Raw genomic sequence first — 27,518 nt, 5'->3', positions numbered from 1 at the left:
ATCTCCAACTCTACATCTGTAAAATGGGATAATAAAAACGCCCCGGCAGCAACAAGCACACCGTGTACCCAGATCTTGGTTTCTAGTATCATTCTCTAAGAACAGGAACCAGGTGTCCTTGGAGAAGTGGCTGATTCTAGGACTGAGGCAGGAGATATATAAAATGAGTATGTAGCATCTGCATCTGTAGTGACAGAAAGTAAGGAAGAAGAGGAGGGAGAGGGAAAGGCAAGGGTAAAGGGAAGAAAAGACAAGAGAAAAAAAAAAAACAAAAAAAGAACAGGGAATTCCCTGGCCGTCCAGTGGTTAGGACTCCACGCTTTCACTGCAGAGGGCCCGGGTTCAATCCCTGGTAAGGGAACTTAAGGTCCCACAAGCTGTGCGGCACGGCTAAAACAAACAAACAAACAAACCACACAAAAACACAATAAGGGGGTTTGTCAAAGGGGTACAAGGACCAACTAAAAGAGTCCCCAATGCCAACGCTAGAACAATCTGAGTAACAAAATTAAGTAGTATTAGATTATAACCCAAAAGTATAAAATAACCATGAGGCTATATTAATATGTGTTTAGATAGATAGATAAAAATAGACAAATAGACAAACGATAGACAGATAAATAAGGGATAACAGACAAATCTCATGAGTTGAAGAAGTCCAAATAATCTTTGTGTACACTTCTCCCTCAAGGAGGAAGTGCACAACTCCCCACTCTTCAAGCGTAGGGAACACAGGGCGACTTCCTTCCAAGGAGTAACGGTAAGGAAAGAAGGAAAGAGGATAACTTTACAGTGGAGAAACCTGACCAACCCTATCTCAGCCAGGTAACCGAGGTCAGCATCAACAGTGATAAATCATTCTGACAGCATATACTGTTGATCTGATGTCATGACAATGGCACTTCAGCTCTGTGATCCTCCTCTTAAAGAGGTACAACCCCAGACTAACCATGAGAAGGACATCAGACAAATACCAATTGAGACTCACTCTACAAAATATTTGACCAGTACTCCGCAAACTGTTAAGGTCATCAAATATGAGGAACGTCTGACAAACTGCCACAGCCGCGAGAGGCCAAAGAGGCATGACCCCAAAATGTAGCGTGGGGTGCTGGATGGGATCCTAGAACAGGAAAAGGACAGTGCATAAAAACTGAAAAATGGGAATCAGGTATGTATTTACAATAATGTATCCAGATTGATTCACTAATTGTAATAAACATACCATAGAAATGTAAAGTGTTTGTAACAGGGGAAACTGGGAGAGGGTATATGAGAACTCTATACTATCATCACATTGTTTTCTGTAAATCTAAAGTTTTTCAAAAATAAAGTTTATTTTTAAAAATGTCTGACTAACCTTCTACGCAAGGCTAAGTTTTTTTAAAGTTTATGGAAGGGGAGTTATTGTTCAATGGATATAAAGTTACAGTAATACAAGATGAGCAAGTTCTAGAGATCTGATGTGCAACATAGTACCTATAGTTAACAACATCGTGCTGTGCACTTAAAAATATGTTAAGGGACTTCCCTGGTGGCGCAGTGGTTAAAAATCCAACTGCCAACGCAGGGGACCCAGGTTCAATCCCTGGTCCGGGAAGATCCCACATGCCACGGAGCAACTAAGCCCATGCGCCACAACTACTGAGCCCACATGCCACAACTACTGAGCCCGTGCACCTAGAGCCTGTGCTCCGCAACAAGAGAAGCCACCGCAATGAGAAGCCCACACACCGCAACAAAGAGTAGCCCCCGCTTGCTGCAACTAGAGAAAGCCCGCGCACAGCAACGAAGACCCAACACAGCCAAAAAGAAAAAGAAAAAAAGAAAAAAAAAAATGTTAAGAGGGTACATCTCATTTTAAGTGTTCTTAACCATTAAAAAAAAAAAGCGAAGAGACAAAAACTCTTGGGAGGTGATGGACATGTTTACTACCTCGATTATGATAACGGTATTATGAGTGTACACAGATGTTCAAACTCATCAAATTATATACATTAAACACATGCAGTTTTTTTGTGTGTATCATACCTCAATAAAGCCATAAAAAAAAAGTTTATAGAAGTATTTAGTTTGTTCACAAGCTGCAACACCTGTAGTCTTAAAACATGTTTTAAAAATTATACTCTTCCATTTGTTTTCCAGAAGAAACAACATATTCCATTTCATTTTGAGGGGCTCTTAGAGATTTGTTTTTTCCACCTGTTAAAAAGAAACTGGGGTCAGCTGTGGCACTGCGTGGGGCCTTTCGAGAGGCTCACAGGAGAAAAAGAAGAGTTACTTGCAAAGATTACAAACTGGAATTGAATCATATAAGGCTGTTTCTTGACTACAGTTGAGGCAGTCTGCTCAGATATACTGTAACCACCCTAATAAGGAATGTTTAATTATCACTAATAGAAATTATCACTAATAGAAATTATCACTAATAGAAATTATCACTAATAGAAATGACCTCTATTTAGAAAACATTATTATGATTTGTTTTACCACAGATATTTTCATCTGATCATCTTACTACTGTATTCCATATAGGCAAAGAATACTTTGTACTTCCTTACTACATCATTCATTTCATTTTTTATTTCTTTACTGTCATCAATTTGCCTAATGAATAAAATCATTCATTTTAACGTTCACTGCATTGTTTGGAAAGGACTACTGAAAAACAGAAAATGCAAGAAATTAACCTACATATTTTTTTAAATCACAGCACTATGAAGCTTAATTATACATAACGCAGCTAGACATATGTAATATTTATCTTCCCAGCATCTTCTCGGAACCAGCCCTGCTTCATCCTAGAGAAATTCTGCTTAGTCCGTGTGTTTGGGTACGGCTGTCCCTCCGCCTGGAGCCCAGGAATGGGCACGTGACCCTGGCCTAACTGATCTGAGCATTCTCCCCCTGGTCACCTCTGATTGGTTTAGGGAACAGGTGACAGGGACAACTGTTAAGTTATCAGAAGAAGTGCTTGCTCTTTCTCTGAGAATATAAATGTCTTTATGATAGAGGCAACCAGCAACCATTCAGTTACCACACTTGAACAGTCTGAGAATAAAGCAAGCAGAAGCGACAAACCTGAGAAGTGAATAGAGAAAGTGAGTACTAACGACATAATTTAAACTGCTGCATGGGGCAGGACTTAAAAACAGCTTCACCTCTTGTATGGACCCATTCCATAAGCCAATAAGCTATAAACCTGTTTTTGGTTAAGCAAGCTTGAGGTGGTGTATCAGTTAAGATTGGGTTTAGCTGCAAGTGTCAGCAAACTTAAAAGGACAGTGGCTTAGACACTTAAAAGGACAGTGGCTTAGACACAACCGCAGTTTCTATCTCTCGCATTCAGAATGCAGGGTCAAGGGCTGGTATGGAAGTTCTGCTCCCCCAAGTCTCACAGAACCATGCACATTCCAGCTCACGGCACCACCATTCCTAGAGCCTGACCCCCTCTCATGGGTTTAATCCGACAGCTAGACCTCCTGCCATTGCGTCACATGCCACACACAGAAAGGAAGAAGGGAGGAAGATGTGAGGGAAAGGGAATGCAGTAGGTGACTTCACAGGTGGGTCCATAGCAGCCACTTACAGGAAGTTCTTACTGGCTGGAACCTACTCGGCCACATTTAGAGGCTAGAAAATGTCAGTCCCCTTTCTTTTGGGCAGCCATGCACACAACTAAAAATTCTATTGTCATAGAAGAAGGAAAGAACAGAGATTTGGGGACAATCAGCCCCTGCCAATCTGGGTGTCTACAATTTCCAACCAAGGCAACTTATACAAATCATATACTACGTAATAGGCGTTCTTTCAATGACTGTAATTTAAAAGCAAGAAACTTTAAGGCATTAAATCACCGCAGTACTTACATTTTGGGAATCCCACACAACAATGACACACACTTAGAATCCAGCAATATGAACATCTAATTTCACATTTTAGAAAATCAAAATTTTGAGAGTAGAGCTTTATCATGTGGCCCAAGTGGTTAACATAAGGATACAAATTCAATAAGGAATTAAAACTACAATATATAAAGAAATTCTACAAAGAAAAAGACAAGAAACTCAACAGAAAAATCTGCTAAAACATATGGATACATGATTGACAGAAAGGGAAACAAAAATGGCCAACAAGAATATGACTTTTGGATTAAGAAAGAGCAGATTGATCATACACATTGACTTTCACTCCCTCCTCTACTCAAATAAAATGAGAGGTAATAGATTTTTCTTTTGGCATAGAATGTGAGATGAGTCAATCACGGCAAAAAAAAATTTTTTGGAAAGGCAAAAAGCAGATGGAAGAAAGGTAAATGATTTAGCAGACCCTAGAAAGCTGAAAGAAGCTAAGCCAATTGTGAGGAAAACTGAGACGCAATCTCACTGACCCGACAAAACCTTCCAGGATCTGGGAGGCTGTCAGCTCCACTCGACTCTAGAAAAGGGGGTAAAATTTAGCTGTATCAAGGGAAACCGGCTGACAATCCCTCTAAGAATTATTTAGATCTCCGGATGCCCTACCTTATTGAACACAGATGACCGCCCTCCCCAATCCTAGAAGACCAGTGGTTTACTCTCGGATAGAGGAAAACATGGGGCTTCTACTGGAAGTCCGGGGACACCGTGTGAGTGAGGGAATCATACGGAGAACAGAGTGAGGGGGGAGCAGACTGCTGAGGTGTCATGCCCAGTTTTCTTCCCAGTCAGGCTGCAAATGGCTTGCCTGGCCTATACCTGTAGGCAGGAGTCTGGAAGCTCTTTCTCTGAGAACCTGATTGGTCCTAGAATCAAGCCTACAGGTATTTCCTGCCATCAGGGGCTCCACAAGTAGTAGCCCAATGAGGTGACTCTGCTGAGAAGCCCACATTCCAGTACAGAGCTTCCAGGAAGCTGTTGAGTGCTCCAACCAGAGATTACAGAGATTATAAATGCATTCAAAACACAAGAGGACGTCATTAACAAAGGATTACTATAAGAACAAGTGATTTTTAGAAATTAAAAATGTGACAGTAGAAAAATGAAATAAAAGGATGGGAAGATGAGGATGACACGCTCTTTCAGAAAGCAGAACAAAACACAAAAGAGGAGCAAAACAGTAACTGGAATTGAAGAAAATTGGAATTGAAGTCCAGGATGTTCAATGTGGGAATATGGGAGTTAAAGAGAAAACAGAAAATGGAGATGAGGACAGCATCAAACAAACACAACCCTCCTGCTCCCCAAACTCTTGTTGCCTGAACTGAATAGATGATGAAAATAAATTTTGAGGTAGTACTCTCTGGAGGAAACACTATTCCTGGATCCTCTGACACGTTCCGATCTGGTTGCTTGCTATCTGAACTCAGTAAATGAATCAAATTGGACAACAAGGGATTTCTGCATTTGAAAAAAGAAATTTCCCTAAAACAAGGGTTGAAAAGTTGACAGAACTATAAAACCAGCTGCAAATGATAGAACCTGCAAAATTTGATGAAAACCGATCACACAAAGGCACATCATTGAGAAATTCAGAACCCTTGCAACAGGAAGACACTTCTCCAAGACTCCAGAGAGAGAGAAAAAAGCAAGGGGGGCGGGGGGAGGAAAGGTCATCAACGAAAGTACAGGAAATCATGACAGCATCCAAACAGAAGCTGGAGTGGAGGAATGCCTTCAAAGTCCCAAAGGAAAATCATGTCCAACCCTGGATTCCAGACCCAACTACACTGTCAATGAAATATAAAAGTAAAGGTATGTTAGATGTCAAAAATTTACATCTCCTACAAGGACCCTTCTCAGGAAGGAGGAGATGCACAGCAAAGGAGGAGGTAAACAAAGGAGGAGGAACCATGAGATAAGGGAACAGAGGGCTCAAGAGAGAGGAAAGAACTGACAACTATGGGGCCCCAGGACCCGAGGTGTGCACGAGGCAGGGCAGCACTACAGGCCCCAAGAAAAAGGATCTGACACAACACCCCAGGAATCTAAACGCACAGAGAGGAGAATCAGACAACTCGGGGATTGGAGCAACGGTAAGAATATTCAAAACTCAGTAAACAAACAAAAAATCAGACAAAATTTATAAGAAAGGAAGAGTAAATGCTGAGCACGGCACAGCTTCGAGTAGTGTCTCCAAAGGTTTAATTACGTAAACACTTAATGTGGATTGAACCAAAGCTGACACAACTACACTGGAGAGACTGCAAAGCTGTGGGTTTGGTGGGGGCAGGCAGGGGGGTGTGGAGAGGAAAAGGGCTCAATCCTGTATTACACACTGGGAAGTCGGCAGGTAAGGGCTAACACTAAGGGAAACAAAGAGAGTAGTTCCTCAGAGGACAGAAAGACAGGGTGAAGAAAACAAGCAAAGACTTGCTGCTGCTTCTTACCCAGCTGCGTTGGTCAATCTGACTGTTTAAGCTATGTGCAAACAAAATTTTAATGAAAACTAAGAAACAAAATGAGGATCCCGGACAGATGTGGGAGGGCGTTCCGCGTGGAGTAACGCACAGTGAGGAGACCCTACCATGTGTCAGGGGTCATGGGGGGCTGTAGGAGCCAAGACTAAGAAAACACCATGGACCAACCACACTGTGGTGGTGAGGCCAGATGGCGGCGGGCAATTCACAGAAGAAGAGCTGACTTCATACACAGAGGATGTAAAGCCATTAAGAGATTTGGGGTACAGGATCCATGTGGCACATTTAGGGGGATGAATCGGGCAGTGCCGAGCAAGGGGCACTGGGGAATGAGAGGCAGAGGCGCCAGTGAGAACGATATTTCAACAGTCCAAGAAGAGTTAATGAGCATAAGTTTCCATAAAAAGGCAAAGGATAGTACAATGAGGGAGGGAGAGTAGGAGAGAGGTTAAAACTCACTAGAAATCAAGGAAATACACATCAGGACAACAACCTATTACTTCATATCTATCAGAATGGTGTAGAATGAGAAAGGAGAATAATATCAAGTTTTTGCAGTGATTTGGAACAAGGGAAAATTTGACACACAGCTGGTGCATGTTTAAACTCGCAGAGCCATTATGGAAAAAATAAAATAAAAATATGGCAGTAATTAGTGAAATTAAGTATGTTTAAGCCCTATCTGATCACTCGTCTTAAAGACACATGTTTGGAAATGCTGAAGGCAACACCATAGTACTGGGAGTTGAAGGCATGGAGGTATACACTAGGGAATGGAGAAGTAAAATATAGTAGGTGAATGTTACAGAATACTATGCAGAAGTAAGAACTGATAGCAAATTAGATATAACTTAAAAATACAGTGTTGGGTGAGAACCGTAAAAAAGAGAAATGAGTTTTATAACATAGAACCATGTATGAAAATCAACCACACACACTCACAAACACCACTGACAACTCTGCAAGGGCTCTTGCACATCTAGGGACATACGCCACATCGGAATGTGTGCTTGGCTGGTAGTGAGGAGCAGGGCATGACCAGGGGAAGAGGAGCGCAAGAGGGCGTCAAAGACAAAGGAAGTGAAATGACTGAAACAGGAGAGGAGCCTTCCAGGTATCAATAAGGAAGGTAAAGTACGATGGACTCAACTGTGTACAGCAGAGGATCAAAAACACCATCACTGGGGCTTCCCTGGTGGCGCAGTGGTTGAGAATCTGCCTGCCAATGCAGGGGACACGGGTTCAAGCCCTGGTCTGGGAAGATCCCACATGCCGCGGAGCAACTAAGCCCGTGAGTCACAACTACTGACCCTGCGCGTCTGGAGCCTGTGCTCCGCAACAAGAGAGGCTGCGATAGTGAGAGGCCCGCGCACCGCGATGAAGAGTGGCCCCCGCTTGCCGCAACTGGAGAAAGCCCTCGCACAGAAACGAAGACCCAACACAGACAAAAATAAATAAATAAATAAATAATTTTTTAAAAAAACACCATCACTGCTCAACACTAAACCCCACCCCCAAAGACAGAAAGACGGACAGAATTGGGATGAAGTAGAGAGAAATATAAGTGGTGTCAAGTACAAAAAAAAAAGAGGATTTAGAATCAGAAGACATGGATTTCAAGTCCGGCTCCCAAATCTTCTAAGTATATGGCCTAAAATAAATATTTTACCTTCTATGCCTCATTTTCCTTATGCATAAAAAAGGAAGATACTGTAACTTCTTCTTAGAGTAACTGTGAGAATTAAACTAGAAAATTTTCTACAAATGTCAGGTTGCTTTTAAGCCCAGAAACTGGAAGACGGTCCAAATTTAAAGTGGCCCTTATGTGGCATCACAAATGTGGTATACAGTGTGCCGATCTCTGGGATACAGTCCCATAGACACACAGTCTCGTGGTACCCACTTGCTGCCCAGTAGATAATTCTGAGAATTACAGTTTTGAATCAACTGTTGTGTTTTTTTGTAAGTTTTCTACTAGTCCCCCCCCTTGAGAAGACTACTTCTACTGAAAATAAGTTTTCTGACACTCCATGGAAAGGAAATCACAAAGGGTCCATTTATCAAAGCTGAGTGTCACATTAATAGCCAAGGAAGCAGGCTACCTACCCCGCCCAACGTCACACCCCATCATCTTGGCCTGGATCACAGCACACAATTCAAATGGGAGAATTCTTTCCCCGAAGCAAGTTTCCATTATATTTCAGTTCCATAAATTTTAAAGGCAGTGTCCCTTGGACGTGAGTAGGCCACTCACAGCCATGAGTAAAGAATCAAGAAGAATCAAACATAATCCCTTCTAGAAAATGTCACCCTTCCTGGTGTCTGTCCTTTTCTCCCATTACCACAGCTGAGAGGAAAAGCTGCAGGGCAACTAGTCTTCTCTCCCTTGCATATAATCTGCTCATTTCTTCCTCAAATTTCCAAAATACTCCACTCCTCAGCTGCTAGGCCTCTCCTCATCATCTCTGCTTTCCCTCTAAAATCTTTGCAGTCTTCCCAGCTGCCCTGTGCTCTCCATCCACCACAGCCATACCAGCAATAATTTTTAAAGCACATGCATATTAACTTACACCTCATCAGCAGAAAGCCATTGTTTCAGGAAACTCTATTATCTAGATTTTTTTTTTGTCCACATGTTTACAATGAGCATGTTCAGATACTTGCTATTATAAACTGAAATATCTAAAATAATTAAGGATGAACTATGTATCAAAGTAGGTTATTATCTAACCTAATTCTATTAAATATAATATTTATAGAGAAAAATGTCATTTGCCATTTGTGGTGAAGAACTGTATTCCAAACATAATTTATACTTAATACATATTCCTTATAATAGAACTCTCAACTTCCCATGAAACTGCAAGAATCATGATGGCAAGAAATACCACCTACCACTTTCAACAGTACCGCTACTACTGTTAATGAATGATGGTAATATAATAATAAACAATAAGGATTATCATGTGTCAGGCACCATATTAAGTCCTTTCCATGTATGAATTCATTTAACGCTCAGCAACCCTGTGAGACAGAGTTAACATGCCTGTTTCATAGAGGAGGAAACCAGCATAGAGAGAAGGTAAAGACTGGCCAAAGTCACACAAGCAGTGGAGCAGGATGAAAAGCCAAGCAGTCAGAGGCTAGAGCTGTTCACCATTCAACACACTGCCCCCACTGGCTTCAAAACAGCCAGAACAATGCTTTATAAACAGTGGAGTTTCCCTACGTGGGTACTGGACTTCACACACTGCAGATGTTCAATAAGTATAGAATGAATGCGTGAAAACTTAAATTATTCCATGAACCTCTTTGGATGAGAAAATGCTAAAAAGATTGCTTTAAAATTATATTATTACATTGTCAAGAAGGAAGATGAGGTAGAGGAAAAGGAGAAAATCTTTTGGCATATCATTGTGACTCTTCAGAAGGGTAAAGGGGACTAGAGATTCCACTGAAAAACGGGAGACAGACTCATTTTGTGGGACTAGTGACTACAGAGTATTTTTAGGAACATTTAAAGGCTTATTAGTTCTGGGGTGGGGTGGGGTGTGATGAATTGGGAGATTGGGATTGGCATATATACACTAATATGTATAAAATAGATAACTAATAAGAACCTGCTGTATAAAAAAATTAAAATAAAATTCAAAACTTCCAAAAAAAAAAAAAAAGTAATTTAACTTATAATTTCTTATATGATATCCCAATCCCAGTAAACTTTTCCATGTATTCCATCATATAAAATAGGATTAAGATATGTTAAATTTAAAACTGCTCCTATCTTCAACATGTATTTCAGACAACTCACAGCACCAAAATTCTTAGACCCAAGGGGGTTAAAAACCAAACACAGAAAGTCCATCCCTAACTCCAAAGACTTACAACCACCAGGCTAGGCAAAACAGCTAAGACAATTCATAAAAAGAAGTCAAAGCAACTAACTCAGAGCGATCATTTGCACTTCCAGACGCTTTAGCCAGAAATAATTTATACATGATACAGAATACAAAAAAAAAAAAAAAAAAACCAAGTTGAGGGCCTTGTTGTCAGGAGCTGAAGTTTTTTCATCAGCAACTTTAATGCCACAGAGACTCAGCTCACTGAGGTCTGCATCAGCTCCCTTGGAGGGCCCAAGTCCAAGACCTGACACGGATGGGAGAAGCAAGCAGGGAGAGGCAGGGAAGTGGATACTTGGTTTTAAGATGACAGAACACAAGGGAACTTTGGGGTTGGCAAATTGAAATGACTCATTTTACAAATGACAAAATACCTCATGACTTACCCGGCAGCACAGAGCTAATGAGAGACAACTTCAAGATCAGAGCCCAGGGCCATTCTCGCGGCTGCGCTGCCTCACTGTTCATGTAATTTTTTGGTGTTCTGAACATAATAGTGTGCCTACGTATTTTACCGACTACATTAACTCAGGGGTTTTCATTTTCTGGACACTGTACAGTACTTCCCATTCTTGACAGAACTGCTTGTTCCTCATTTCCCAAAGTAAAAACAAAAGGAATACACGAGGACCTACTGCACAGCACAGGAAACTCTACTCAACACTCTAGTAACCTATATGGGAAAAGAATCTAAAAAAGAATAGATATATGCATACGTATAAGTGAATCACTTTGCTGTTCACCTGAAACTAACACAACACTGTAAATCAACTATACGCCAATAGAAAGTAAAAAATTTTTAAATAAAAAAACAAAAGCAAAAGGAATATGCCTATTATCTTATTAAGAAAAATGACTCACGAGCTTAAACATCTTCAAGGCACCACTATCCTAATTAAAAATTAGTGAACAAAGATTGACTTTAAAGAAAATAATAAAAATCCATTATACTGTACTTTGTATTTACACATGACCTCTACTCCAAAGCATCATGACATCCCTATAAAAAAAAGTGGGGAAAAATTATAATAATTAAAATCTTACGGGCAGGGAAAGAGAAGTTAAATTTCTTGCTCAAGAGCATCTAGCAAGATGGATAACAGTGAACAAAACTTCTCATGCCCCAGGAAAGCAACCACTGATGACATTACTAAATATTTAAAAAGCACCAGATGCTGGGAAAACTGGACAGCTACAGGTAAAAGAATGAAATTAGAACACTTCCTAACACCATACACAAAAATAAACTCAAAATGGATTAAAGACATAAATGTAAGGCCAGACACTATAAAACTCTTAGAGGAAAACATAGGCAGAACACTCCATGATATAAATCACAGCAAGATCCTTTTTGACCCACCTCCTAGAGAAATGGAAATAAAAACAAAAATAAACAAATGGGACCTAATGGAACTTAAAAGCTTTTGCACAGCAAAGGAAACCATAAACAAGACAAAAAGACAACCCTCAGAATGCGAGAAAATATTTGCAAATGAAGCAACTGACAAAGGATTAATCTCCAAAATTTACAAGTAGCTCATGCAGCTCAATATCAAAAAAACAAACAACCCAATCCAAAAATGGGCAGAAGACCTAAATAGACATTTCTCCAAAGAAGATATACAGACTGCCAACAAACACATGAAAGGATGCTCAACATCACTAATCATTAGAGAAATGCAAATCAAAACTACAATGAGGTATCACCTCACACCGGTCAGAATGGCCATCATCAAAATATCTATAAACAATAAATGCTGGAGAGGGTGTGGAGAAAAGGGAACCCTCTTGCACTGTTGGTGGGAATGTAAATTGATACAGCCACTATGGAGAACAGTATGGAGGTTCCTTCAGAAACTAAAAATAGAGCTACCATATGACCCAGCAATCCCACTACTGGGCACATACCCTGAGAAAATCATAATTCAAAAAGAGTCATGTACCACAATGTTCATTGCAGCTCTATTTACAATAGCCAGGACATGTTAACAACCTAAGTGCCCATCGACAGATGAATGGATAAAGAAGATGTGGCACATATATACAATGGAATATTACTCAGCCATAAAAAGGAACGAAATTGAGTTATTTGTAGTGAGGTGGATGGACCTAGAGTCTGTCATACAGAGCGAAGTAAGTCAGAAAGAGAAAAACAAATACCGTATGCTAACACATATATATGGAATCTAAAAAAAAAAAAAAATATGGTTCTGATGAACCTAGGGGCAGGACAGGAATAAAGATGCAGACATAGAGAATGGACTTGAGGACACGGGGAGGGGGGAAGGGTAAGCTGGGACGAAGTGAGAGAGTGGCATGGACATATATACACTACCAAATGTAAAATAGATAGCTAGTGGGAAGCAGCTGCATAGCACAGGGAGATCAGCTTGGTGCTTTGTGTCCACCAAGAGGGGTGGGATAGGAGGGTGGGAGGGAGACACAGGAGGGAGGGGATATGGGAATATATGTATACGTACAGCTGATTCGCTTTGTTATACAGCAGAAACTAACACACCATTGTAAAGCAATTATACTCCAATAAAGATGTTAAAAATAATAATAATAAATAAAAAATTAGAAAAAAAATAAAAATCACCAGAAAAGTCATGTCAAGAAAACTACCAAAGAAAAGTTAACTGGAAGTTTTAGTAAGTCAAATTCTGCCCCTTACTCTCTCACCAAAATGCTTTGCAGTCTTAGCATCAAGCAAGTTGGAAGTTTAGACTCCTACTTCTCAAATCCATTCCATTCACTTAAATGGCTTTAAAAAGCAAAACCCTGGCTGCAAAGCAATTTATCAGAAGAAAAACATACATGATGCTTGTGCTAATGGGCCACAATAACAAATGAGTGCAAGGCATTTACTTTGCCATTAAAGTCTCTGAGGGTCCTTGTAAATTTTACCTTCTTGGTTCTTAACAAGATGTAACAGAAAGCAACAAGGCTTGCTGCCCCAGCTAAGTGTGGTTCTATACCACTGTGCACATATGATGCTCATCTCCAGAGTTCGAAAACAGACTGTAGGCACAATCAAGATTCTTTAACCTACTTCCCATGGTAATATTACAAGGCCCCTCAGCCTTTGGGCAGGTCTTAACTTCTTTGCAGGCAGAGCCTGCTGTGGCCCAGCGCATGAAACAGTCAAGGTGCATCCAAAGAGGGGTTTTCATTTAACGTAGGAGGGTATGGATAAGCAATGGTGACAGAAGAAAAACGGCGTCAATCTTCCCCAAACACAGTTGCTCCAGGCAGCAGGCGGCCAGCAAGCAAGGGCTATAAAGCACCAAGCCCAGGACCAGGGTAAACGGCGGCAGGGTAAAGGCCCAGGAATGAGTCCAACGCGCAGTTGGCAAAGCAGGCATGAATAACCATAGCCAAAACCACCACCCCAAGAGCAACAGGGGATTGTACAGATGGGCAAGGAAGGCAGAGGACACAGGGACAGGAAGCATCGAGCGTGAGTGGGGCCCAACCACTTTAAAAGCTATTCTCAACCCACCGCAGGGAAGATGGGCATGCTTGGGACCATAGATACAGATGATGGGCATGCCTGGGACCATAGATACAGATGATGGGCATGGCTGGGACCATAGATACAGATGATGGGCATTCCTGGGACCATATATACAGACGACGGGCATGCCTGGGACCATAGATACAGACGACGGGCATGCCTGGGACCATAGATACAGATGACGGGCATGCCTGGGACCACAGATACAGATGACAGGCATGCCTGGGACCACACATACAGATGACGGGCATGCCTGGGACCACAGATACAGATGATGGGCATGCCTGGGACCACAGATACAGATGATGGGCATGCCTGGGACCACAGATACAGATGATGGGCATGCCTGGGACCACAGATACAGATGATGGGCATGACTGGGACCACAGATACAGATGATGGGCATGACTGGGACCACAGATACAGATGATGGGCATGCCTGGGACCACAGATACAGATGATGGGCATGCCTGGGACCACAGATACAGATGATGGGCATGCTTGGGACCATAGATACAGATGATGGGCATGCTTGGGACCATAGATACAGATGATGGGCATGCTTGGGACCATAGATACAGATGATGGGCATGCTTGGGACCATAGATACAGATGATGGGCATGCTTGGGACCATAGATACAGATGACGGGCATGCTTGGGACCATGGATACAGACAAATGCAACACCTGCCTGAAAAGTGGGAAGGAAGAAGAAAGGGGCAAGCGGTTCCCACCCAGAGAAGATGTTTTTAACAGGAGTTAAGAGGTGTGGGAAGTATGGAAGAGGAAGGAAAAGAGGGAGATGGAGGGGAAAATGGAGAAAAGAATGGAGCCCAAGCAAGGATTTGAAGTGAAAACCATGGACCATATTGAGGGTACACACCAGGGCATCAGTTATGCAACATACATGTAACCCAAATTTCACTGACTGTCACTTCTTTCTGAAGCATCTGTTAGGGGATTTTTTTTTCCTGTATGTTTGTTGGTAGTTTTTTAAGGCCTGCTTTTATTGCTCACTTGTCATTCTACTTACAGTAAAGATTAATAACACTGCATATGGTGTGTGATGAATAAGAAATCCAACTTATATGGCACTAGGTATAAAATTATGCAGTATATCCCTCTGAGTGTATAAGAATCCTACTTAACATGAAGAGTTTCCTATGCAGAGAAAAGAAGTGAAACTTATTTGTGTATTTGTCATGCTTTGGTCTGCAAATAGGCTCAGAAAAGTAATCTGTGAAAATGAAAACTGTGTTACCCGACGATACTGTCAAACTGAAAAACGTTTTTCAAAGTTACAGTAAACTTCAACTCATCCAAAATCTACTCAACCAAAAAGCCAAGATTAACATAATTTGTTTTGGCTTTAATTCTACATGTAAAAGAGGACTGGGAAAATAAAAGCCATGTCTGCCTTCTCTGGGAGGGAAGGGGGATGAAATTCAACTCAATGGGAAAAAATCTGCCTACTTCCCCTTCCATTGTGAGGCCTCTAAGAGAAAGGGGAAAGCAAAGATTTGGAGTTAGAAATTATTAATGATTCTATAGATAAGCAAAAGGAGATTCAGAACTGGGCACCAGGGTCAGGGAAAGGTGTAGTGCTCTGCATAACATAAGAGCTCAGAATTATTTTTTTAACTTACTGGGAGCCATTAAGGGACGAGAGAAGGAGGGTCAAGGTAAATGATGGGTGGCCAGGCACAAGTTGTTGGATCCTGACAAGGGAACTTTTAAAATATGGTCTAGTATTCAATTCCAAGCTTTTTTTTTGTTTCTGGAGGTCTGACTTTTCAGTTTCCCTTATCTTCATAGAGCTAATTCTACATGGTCTTCGGATAAAAAGGAAAAAGCAAGGGCAAGGGGTTGAGTGCTTGTGTGAAGAGGTACAAAGTGCAACAGGATACAAGTTAGAGACAGTGAGACAGAGACAGGGCTGGGGCCAGCTGTCCCTAGCCTCTGCCCAGCCCCACAGCCCGGGAGGGAGCTCTGACCTCCACCCGTCACTTTTGAAAAGGGTCCAACTAAATTCACTGGACTCTCAAAGAACAGGTTACAGCAGGTTTTGTACTCTGAGAAGACAGATTTAAAGCAATCAGAATGGTAGCTACTATATGATGCCTTTTAAAACCAGAGCACTCTTAGGATAAGTAGAATTGGCTGTCAATGAAAAAGAAAATTTTCAAGATATGTATCTATGAGTCGCCTCCATCTCTTAAACAAGAATAACAAACTACTTTTCCTGTCAGCTAGTCATGGACACGCAGGGGAGGCGAGTTAAACTGCTGGCCACAAAGTGCAACTTAATTTAACAGCTTTAAAAGAAAATGTATTCTCTCCTTTAAAAATGGGTATAAAATTCAAAAATCACTAGAGACAGCAACTCTTAAAAGTTGTTTCTGTCATACAGAAGAGAAATGAGGAAAGACAAAACAAGAGAAAACTAAAATGAGGCAAAATAAAATAAAATACAAAGGGAGAAGAATAAGATGAAGGGTGAAAAGGAAGGAAGCCAAGAATGTAGGGTGAGGAGAAGAATCAGATGAAGAGAGAGATGGAGACACACGGGGAGAGAAAAACATAAAGTGAAACAGAGTTAATGCAACCACTTCTTCACTAGTTTCTCAGGGCCTCAGTTTTCTCATCCATAGAACAGGTACAAAGAAATCTCTCTCATAACTTTACCATCATCATTTAAATAATATATGCAAAAATCACATATAAAAATGCATACCCATATACAGTCAAGAGTAAGAAGTGGAAGCAAAAAAGACGAGATCTTAATATATAAGATGACCGTGAATGAAACCCGCCATTGTGAACTTGGGGGTGTTCCTACAACCTACTCCGAAATGTTCACTGACCCCTATTCACAGGTTTTAATGTCTTGAACTTTATTACTGATAGAGCATTCATTTCAGCCCACCAGAGAGAAAATTATTTTCCAGTATACAGGGGTGAGGGCAAATGTAGACCTTGGTCCCTCGTGGGGTCCAATACTCAGACGGAAATGAAAATGAATCCCTCAAACGAGGGCCTTGAGGTATTGTAGAACAAAATAACATTATTAGTCATCTTCCGAACAGGCCAGATTTATTTTGCTCTTTCTACGTACCAGACACCACACTAAGGCATTTCAGATCTGTTCTTTCAAAATGTCACAACAATCCTTTTCGGTAGGTTCTTTTATTAAGTTCATCTTACAAATGAGGAAACTGAGGCCTCAAATATAAGTCACTTGCCCAAGGTCCCAGCAATAAGGGGGAAGTTAGATTTCAAGCCTGGCTTTTAAAAACTATACCAAATTTCGTGATTCTCAAGTTCCTTCTAAGTACCAGAGAAAGAATAAATTATAGCCAGGAAAGCTTTAACATAAGCATATTACAGTTTTTCTTAATTTTCTACCCAAATAGCAAGTCTAATATTGAACATAAAGTAACCCTCAATTAGACTCATTCACCTAATTTCCATTAATACTTCCTAGATTACGAGATTTCAGGTAAGGAAGACACTTTGGGGTCCAAGTTTCTTCACCTGTAATTGAAACTGTTCCAAAGGATGGCCCCAATTCTACCAAATAATAGAAAATTACTCTGCAAACCCTCCTCGACCTTCCCAGAAATTCTAAGGCAATAATGATCTTTTTCCTGCTGAAACATGATGGAAATCTCTGAATACATGTCTTCTGGAATAGTTTGAAGGAAGCACCCAGCTAAACAAAGGTTTCATTAACTTCGAATTCGTAAAGTATTGTAGAAATCCAGATCATGCACTGTCGTCCTTGACTTACACGAGAGCTCTGCTAAACTGTTAACCGTTACTGAATAAGAAATGTAAGGACTGTGCTTTTGAATTAAAAAAATTAAGACGTAAACAAGAGCTCTGTAAGTTTTAGTAGTATATAAACACCTATACCGAACACTCTGGCTTTTTTTTTTTTTTTCCTTGCACTAGGGCTTGCTATTCAGAATGAAAGTGCCAGCAAAACCTTCCTCACTTGCCTGAGACTGTGGTTACCCTACTTCTAATAAACAAGGCAGCTTTCTGTCTCTGACGTCCCATTGCTCAACAGGGCTGAATCATGGCAGCTTGCACAGCCATGACCCCTGAGTGCACTCATGCTAAAGAGTATCTGCTTTGATTCACTCCTATTGTAGGAAACTACTTATCAGAGGACACCTCTTGCTTTCTGAATTGAAAATACTTGCATCACTGAAGCTGAAAAGGAGCGAGTTTCTCACGCTCAGGCTTAGTATCTCATTATCTCTAAATTTATCTCTATTTGGTTGATGTCCCTGGACTTTTTCTAAGTCTCTGAAGGGCTAGAGCTCTGTGTACACTTTTAGATCATTTCGGAAGTGGTTAAAACGGCATCCGGTAGATGATTTTCTAATCAAATATTCATTTATGCTTTTCTGAAGGATCTTTAGCGACAGAGCCCACAAGGCAGAGTTCAGAATCCAAACATTAAAATGCAGTTCAGGTTACACAAAAAAACTGTTTCCAAGTGATAGATCTTTTGCTTAAGCGTTTAAGAAATACAACTGAACAGTATTTTCTCCCACACTGGGGCTGTTCTGAGGTCATTTACTGTCCAGCATAGTATTCAACTTGTTTTCAATATGCTGATAAATTATACATGATGCACGTCCCACTTCCTTTACTTTGCTCATAATCTCCTACAGGACTGTGCCAGCAAAAAGGGCAGCCTTTGCATTTCTGACCTTTTTGAGAAAGAAAGAAGGGGGGGGGAGAGGGAGAGAGGCAGAGAGAGAGAGAGGGAGGGAGAGAGAGAAAGAGAGAGAGAGAGAGAAAGAAGGAAGGAAGGAAGGAAGGAAGGAAGGAAGGAAGGAAGGAAGGAAGGAAGGAAGGAAGGAAGGAAGGAAGGGAGGGAGGGAGGAAGGGAGAGGAAAAGGAATCTGTCTTGCTGCTCTATAAACAAAAGATTTCATCTCCAGCTTTCCACCAGCACCATCTTCCTTACCCAGGGCCACCTATTCTTTTGGACAATCCTGGCACCTGGATATTGAGATATCGCTGCACATAACCTGGAAAGGCTAGAAGCGCTCCCCGTCCTCCTTCTGCCTGGGCTGTTACACAAGCCCTCATGCTTCCTGCAGATGTCGGGAGTCCCAGCCGGTGTGAAATGGGGATGCTGTCAGTCAGCAGGGAAATTTTCTGCTTCTGCAAACCTCTCTCTCAGAGCTTCCTCTATGCAGCACCTCCAGCTGCCTTGGAGTACCATGTCAGTGCATGAAAATAGCTCTGGCCTGATGACTTCACTAATGCTCACCAACAGGCCAGTTGGCAGAACTCACATGCAGTCTGTCTGCTCCTGAGGGGAAGGCAGTGTTTCTCTCCCCACCACCCTCTAATATGAATATTTAGTTTCATTTTGACTCTGGAAGAAGTCTTCTTGCTGAGGTTAGAGTCAGCACACACCTAACGCCAAAATCTCAAAATGCTGTAAGGAGGCCTGAAGGAAAAGAGCTAACCGATAGCCAATATGAAACATCCAGAGGCTATTAGTATTTCTTATGCTAAACTTTAAGAACATCAAAACTGCTTGGGAAACCAACCTCATATAACATGTTCTCATTTCATTCATTTCAGGGCCAAACAGCTTCCTGAAGAACATTTGCGGTAACTAATAATCACTCACATTTTTTTAAAGTCCGATTTCTCATGTTTACTCCTTTTCTACAAATAAGAAGGCTGACAAGGTATCAAAGTAAGAATTAATTACCACTACACCTAATCAGCCGAAGCTGACTAAGGGCCTCTAAAAGGCATTTTTTTTGCCATCACAGCAAGCTTTAGTGATGAATGCTCAAATGGATTTTTGAAATTAAAAAAAAAAAAAAGGACAAGGCATTTCATGCAATGAAAAGGGTGTTCTTTTGTATTAGATTACCAAATTTTCTTTTATTGTTTATAATTTTCCCTTATAGAGTTTCTCACTTCCCTTTTGCAGTAAGAGAATATTCTAAGAGAAAAGTAGGACTGTCTGACATTCCGGTACCATAACTCAGTGCTATGTCCGCACTGAACTTTGATTCCAAAAGACAGCATTTATATTAACTGCTTCAGTGCCCTATAGACACAAGATTTATGCCCAGAGGAAAAGCTCCCATATGATTTTATGGACACAGATCTACTTAAATCAGTGGTTCACTGATTTAAGATGGTTCCTCTAAAAGGGGTGCAATAACTGTTCCCAAAAGAGAGAAAAAGAAAAGCAGTTACATTCTACTCCCACCATCCCTCAATTCCGCACCCTGTCTGTCACAGTTACCAAGAGCATCTAAATAGTACTGCCATCTTGCAACCATGATGGTAGGAAACCACCCTTCTCCACCATCTCCAAGCAAAACATTGCAAAGGACTCTTGAGAAAACACATGGGCACACAGATAACAATGAATTATTTAAATGTATTTTATCATATAATTTGTTCATTCCATAAATATATGCTGACTATGTAGCATGTGGCAAGGGCTATCTATGTACTGCCTACAAAGATGAATACTGCCTTCAAGGCTTTCACTCACTCAATCCTTTTAGTTAGGTATTAAATAGCCAGGTAGCCTTATTAACAAGATGAGACAGATTGCTGCAACATTTTCTTTACGTTAATGCAAGGATTTAGAAAATGTGGTTTTGACAGTACATCCAAGGAAGTGTTGGATTCCCTTAATTATAAAACCAGGGGCCATTTTGGGCATAGTTCAGAAAAATAACCGTGAAATTAGAGTTATCATGTCTCTCTCCCACAGAAGTTAATAAATAATGATACAACAGAGATTCTGAATGCAGAAAGGTCAGTTATATATGTCATTATAGATAGAATAACTCACACAATGATGGAACAGGCTAGGTAGTTTCAGATAGTGACTGCACTAACCATCAAATTTTAGAACCATGAAAGATTGCAGTTAGATCTAGTAAAAATCTCACCTAAACCGTGCCTAGAAACGTTGTGTGATTTACACAAAGTCATGCAGGTGTTATCATTTTGGAATCATCATAAATTTTATTTATCCTGTGTTTTTCCAATTATACTACTCTGATTCTCACACACACACTTACTTTATAGTACGATGTGTCTGAATCCTATACAAAGATACGTATGCACACATACGTATCATGCTTGACTGCCCCTGATTCTTACACACACACATTACTCTGTGTCTGATTCACACACACACACACACACACACACACAAACACATTATACCACTGTGTTGGTCTCATATATACACATACACACATATACATGACACTACTCTATTTGACTCTTACACATTTGATTCACATGCATACACACACACATACACATATGTGCATCAATCACACTACTGTTTGATCTGTACATACAACTTACTCACATGTATCATACTACTTTGTGCCATACACACACACCTTGTAATACTGTGTATGTTATTTATATTCACACACTTACATATTGGCATATAGACAGACACACTAAAATTTAAAGCAGTAAACCATGTTCGTATTCAAAATACATATTTTTCAATGTGAGTTCAAATGTGAAACAGACACTCATGTAATGATTTCAAAGTTACTGTAACTGATACTATGTCGTAATTTACCTGGACCCTATTTACCTCTATAGGAGTTCCTAACTTGAAAGGAAGAGGTGTATCTAGGTAAATATGATGACGTGGAAATTCCCTGAGCCCATACCTATCCATTTGCATGAAGACTTTTGTTTCTTGGCTGGAGGATGAGGATATTCGTATTGTTTGTGTAGTTATCCATCATATGGGGTAAGGAATGGGTAGGCACAGCAACCAGCAACAAAGAACAGTATTACATGTACCTGCTTCAAGACAAATTCCCAGTTTCTAAGCCCTAAAGCAGTGTTAGGAGTGACATGAAGGAAATACATGATCAACATGGCTTAGGACCCCAGCTACCTGAAAGGACATTCTCCCTTCTGTTCAAGGGCTGACAATCTAGAGAACTCTGAATGAATGATGTCTCTAGACCTACAGAATTAGGATTCTTTCTTACAAGACTTATAACCAGCAATGATGAGGCCCTCTCAGGGATTTTAGGAAAAGAGGATGTGAGCAAGCAAGAGACCCAAATGGAGAAGACTCTTCATGGTAACCAGCGGATGGAATAACTCACCAGTACATACAAGATGTCCCTGGGCACCCAGACACAGAAGGATTAGGGGACACTTTAAAGGAGACTGGAAGTGCTACAGGAGCAGGTAGGTGCATCAACAGGAAATGTGAGCTGCTGTGGATGACACGGTCCATCCACATCCACACTCTAGTAAGGCCAGTGGACACAGAGGTGATACTGAGAAGGTGAGACTTACGTAAAGAGGAAATGGAAACACCTGTGTGTGTGGGTTTTAGACTGTACTCTATTATTCTCAAAAAGTCTACTGAAGCAGATGGTGAATATTTGAAACACTTGCTTTCTCAAGCTACTTGTTCTAATAGTCTAGCATGTTTTTCTTTATCCATAAATAATTTTCCTTTATTATAAAATATAGCCATTTCCAACTCATATATACATTACACTGAAAGAGTCTGTATAGTCAACTATCAGGTCCTACTTTTATGATCCTTTTAGATAACAGTCTCAGAGTTTTAAATAAGATAGTGAAAAGAAAACACCAAGAATAATGGTAATGCAATATGAGTGTACACCTCTGGGTGTCAGGCAGGAGAGTTTCACCTAACATTGAAAATCAAAGACTGGGAAGGAGTCCTGCCAAAACAGAGATTATCATACAAAGTACGTCAGAAAGAGAAAGACAAATACCGTATGATATCACTTATATGTGCAATCTAAAATACGACACAAATGAACCTATCTACGAAACAGAAACAGACTCACAGACATAGAAAACAGACTTGTGGTTGCCAAGGAGGAGGAGGGAAGGATTGGGAGTTTGGGATTAGCAGATGCAAACTAGTATATATAGGATGGATAAACAACAAAGTCCTACTGTGTAGCACAGGGAACTATATCCAATATCTTGTGATAAACCATAATGGAAAAGAATATATATATATATGTATAACTATCACTTTGCTGTAGAGCAGAAATTAACACAACATTGTAAGCCATCTATACTTCAATAAAATTAAAAAAAAAAAAAAAAGCATCATCACTCCAGCCTTGGAAGACAGCTATAACAGGTCACTAGCCAACTCTTAAAAATGGGGCATTATTCCTAAAAAGGATACACGCAGCTTAAAGAAAATAAACCTACGTACTTTGAAGACCATTTTAAAGACCTTACCCATAGCTCAAGATAAACATCTGCCAAGGATCAAAACGATTAGGCCCTGGGTAGAGGCTTAGGGGACAGAGACAGGGTTGGAGGCGACATATATAGCTAACTGCTTTTCAAAAACCGAAATGAGAGCCCTATCAAGGAATATTAGGGAAACCCTCAAAGATTAGAGGGTCAAGGACAAACTACTAATCAGGCCTGCCAAGAAAGAATTTGACAGTAACCTTACAAAGTCCTCCAAAGCCAATAAAAAAAAATGTTGCTTAAAAAGATAAAACCTCAGGAAGTAAAGTAAGATTTTCTGCAAAGCATGTACTTTAGATGAGAGACAGAAAGAGAGAAAGTGAATAACTGTTTCCTTGGTCTTTATCGGGAAAAGTATTAAGAATATTGCAAATACCAACTTATCTTTTGAAACACATAGGCTTGCAGGACCTAAATCAAAGAGTCATTAGTTCGAGGGTGGGTCTAAACCTAATTATTAAACAGGATGTAACAAAAATTCGATCGGCATTATCACGGAGTTAAAGATACAACGTGGAGTTTGTAAACTGTTGGCTCAGATGTAAAAGTCTAGTTACGACAGGCCACCGGACAGAAGGATGCAGTTGCTAACGACGATGACGGAGCAGAATTTTCAAAATGAAGGCCTTTTAAATAGTGAAGAAAACAACATGTTGAGGGACAAAAACAAACAGGAATTAATGGTAGAATATTGCTGAGCACTCATTCTACTTGACAGCAACGAACAGACTGGAACAAACCAAAGAGCAGCTTTAAAAATGACATTTTGCCATGGTTAAAGCAGGAGACAAATGACAGAGAAACAGACGTACAAAACGTGAGGACGTCCAGGAGACAGGTGCTCACCGTGGTCTTATTTAACATTTTTATAAATGACGTAGAGGAGAGAGTGCACACGAAAGCAGGCAGGTTTCTATCCAGCTCTCTTAGTTACCAAAACGCCAAGTAACAGAGATAACATCTTTTAGCATCAATCTGACAAACATGGTAGGATGCTTTTAACCAACTTCCACTTAACCAACTGTCCAGATGAACCAATGATCTCCACTCCCTTTGTAAATCATATTGACTGATGCACCTGGAATGTTCCCAACCAGCAGCCTCCTTCCTGAGCAGAGCAAGGGCCTCTGCTGCCATCAGCTGAGCCATATCTGTAGTAAGAGTAGTTTTGACCCTAAACCTGTTCAAGCAGTTATACTTTATTATAATAATGTGATTTTTATTCAATGATATATGACTTAAAGCAGTGAAACTGGAGTACGAAAAGAAGCACAATATCTGTTTCTATGAAAAATACGTTGAACGCTTTCAAGATTTTCAAAGATTAGACCGTAATAAAATACTAATTTTTAAAGCTGCCACTGAATAAGGCATGTGCAATCATAATTGTACAATGAGAAAAATAAATCAAAAATATCTTCAAAAGTGTTTCTAAGGTTTTTAGTTTCACTCTAAAAATAAACAAATTGGAAATAACAGATAATCCACTATTGGTTTTGGTATGAAAGATAATACTGAATCTCATCTGTGAATTGAAACTGGAAGAAAAAGTCTTGGCCATATATCAAAGGGTTGCCAAAAAATGCATTTGTAGGTTTTATGTTTAAAATATTTAAGATATGTACACATCATTTCTATGTTTCTCTATTTTAATAACTTTCCTGACTAACTGACCGACTATTGATCCTTACTTCTTTTGTTGAGAAAGCTCTACTGTACTTATCGGTATGCCTACTATGTGCCAGGCAGTATAACAGGGACTGTGGATACAATGAAGAAGGAGGTTTCAGCCCTTCAATAAGTCACGATTTAATGGGGTAGATGGATGTGTTAACAAAGAATAGCTATCCATTATACCAAGCACTGAAAATAAACATGAAGCGTCGAAAAGAAAACAGCTTAGTCTGAAGAGCAGTAGGGTGTGTTGATAGTGTCAGTGAGGCTATAGCTGTGTGATTTCAGGCACATGCAGACAGAGCCCGTGTGCCAAAGCAGAGCCGCATGAGGGAGCACCACAGGTCCCAGACACCGAAAGTTCCCAAACTGTGGAAAGGTTGGAAAGGGAGGGTGGGAGCCGCGTCATGAGGGACAAAGTTATTTAAGTTTCAGACTATAAATTATGGGGAATCATTATATGTTAAACAAAAGAATGACACCATCATACTTGTATGTTAGCACAGTATCTTTCCAGTTTAGCAAATGGATGGAGGTTAATACAGAAAGAGACCAGTTATGACACTAGGTTATGAAAACAGCCTATTAAAAAAAAATAAAACAGGGGCTTCCTTGGTGGCGCAGTGGTTGAGAGTCTGCCTGCCAATGCAGGGGACACGGATTCGAGCCCTGGTCTGGGAAGATCCCACATGCCGCGGAGCAGCTGGTCCCGTGAGCCACAATTACTGAGCCTGCGCGTCTGGAGCCTGTGCTCCGCAACAAGAGAGGCCGCGACAGTGAGAGGCCCGCGCACCGCGATGAAGAGTGGCCCCCGCTCGCCACAACTGGAGAAGGCCCTCGCACAGAAACGAAGACCCAACACAGCCAAAAATAAATAAATAAATAAATAAATAAATTCATTAAAAAAAAAAAAAGCAAAGCCCAAGAGGATTAAAAAAAAAATACTGTTTAAAAAAATAAAATAAAATAAAATAAAATAAAGCAACAGAAGAACAATATTGAGGAGGTAAAATCAGCCTGATTTGGTGACTGATGAGAGATGTAAGTGGTGAGTCAAGTATGGTTCCCAGGTTGAGGGATGGATGTAGCACCTGGTGGTCAAAGATTCATTAATAAAACAGGAATTTGCAAAGCAGAAATAGAGACACAGACGTAGAAAACGGATGTATGGATATGGGGGGAGGGGAGGGGGGATGAACTGGGAGAATGAGATTGACATATGTACACTATTAAGTATGAAACAGATAACTACTCAGAACCTACTGTATAGCACAGGGAACTCTACTCAGTGCTCTGTGGTGACCCAAATGGGAAGGTAATCCAAGAGAAGTGGGGATATATGTATACACATAGCTGATTCACTCTGCTGTACAGTAGAAACTAACACAACATTGCAAAGCCAACTATACTGCAATAAAAATTAATTTAAAAAAATAAATAAAAACAGGAAAAGCAGGATTCTAAAGGAACAAATAAAGAATGTAGCTGTGGACATGATGAGTCTGAAATGCTACTATATAACCAAAGGGAGATATTTAATTAAAAGCTGGCTAGAAATAACTGGACACATTCAGGGAGGGCAAATATAGAAAGGAGGGAGAAAGATGAAACGCTTCCAAATTCCAACTTCAGAGGCAAGAAGAAAAAGATAAACCCATACAGGAGTCTTAGAAGTAACAGTCAGAAAGGAAGAAGCAAGAGCTTGGGAATGATATGGGAGCCAACAGAAGGGAATTAAAGAAGCAAGCAATCCGCCACATCAACTGCAAAAGCAAGGTCAAATAAGATCACTATGACACCACTGTATTTAGCAGTTACGAGACCATTAGCAAAGGAAGTTTGAGCCTGGTAGCAGGTACATAAGCTCAAGGGTCTTGAGTTGGCGTGTGAAGATCAAGAAGTGGAAAAGAGCTCTTTTAAGAAACATTCCTTCAACTGAAGTGAAAGAGAAAGTGAAGGTACTTCTTAGAGAATGGAACAACATAAAGGAAGAAGTTGGTTTTTTTTAAGATGATATAACCTGAGAGATTTTCATAAACGGAGAAGGAGATGAAAACAGTCATGGGAGACAAGGTGAGGGGCCCGACTTCACAAAAGCCAGGAAGGACCCAGATTCTAAGAGGACCGACGTCAGGACACCCCCAATTCAAAGAACTCGTCTGTCTCAGAATGGGAAGGAAGGAACGGCTAGGCTGTGGTAAGCCCACAAATTGATCAAGTGAAAAGCTGAGAAAGTTATTCACACAGAGACCTACTGTCTCGGTGACACAGACATTACCTATGAGGGTGAGAGTGGCATTGTTTGGGAAAAAGGAATGAGAAAGGAAGGCAACAAAGTCTTAAACACCCCCTGTGTGCAATGCAGGGGCCCTCCTGAGACTCTGGAAGTGGGTCTGTAACATTTCCCCGATAATTCATTTCATGAGGAGAAAAAAAAAAATCAGTTTTAGATGTTAATAGCATCATGGGTGGCAAGTTATAAATAAACTTAGGAAATGTGCCCAAAGGCACTATGAAACAACTCGAAGGTACCTCTCTAGGACACTCTTAACTCACAAAAATATTTTTAAAATTTAAACATGACCCAAATAGAACTAAAAGTAAAGCATACAACATTACCTTTACAGAGCTGTGATGCTCTTCACAGTGTTAACCACCAGACCTTACTAAATAATGCATGTTAAAGGCGATACCTACTCACAATTTAATGATCATGAGAATGTGG

At 40.4% G+C, this 27,518-nt stretch overlaps 1 protein-coding gene across 6 annotated transcripts in view; it reads right to left on the bottom strand.

The window, feature by feature from the left end:
* KLF12 (KLF transcription factor 12) overlaps positions 1 to 27,518 on the bottom strand; it is a 462,496-nt gene that overhangs the window by 375,626 nt on the left and 59,352 nt on the right. For 2 of the 6 annotated variants that reach the window (XM_082434877.1, XM_082434878.1), the window contains one exon: positions 4,391 to 4,437. The exons of the other annotated variants lie outside the window; for them this stretch is intronic. The gene's annotated coding sequence lies outside the window, so the exon portion shown is untranslated. The remainder of the gene's footprint in view (positions 1 to 4,390; positions 4,438 to 27,518) is intronic. 6 annotated transcript variants of the gene reach the window in all.

This window comes from Balaenoptera physalus (assembly GCF_965194825.1).
Source record: "Balaenoptera physalus genome assembly, chromosome: 18".
NCBI classification, from domain to species: Eukaryota; Metazoa; Chordata; class Mammalia; order Artiodactyla; family Balaenopteridae; genus Balaenoptera; species Balaenoptera physalus.
The sequence above is the reverse complement of the archived record's forward strand: the minus strand, read 5'-3'. Positions and strand labels throughout refer to the sequence as shown.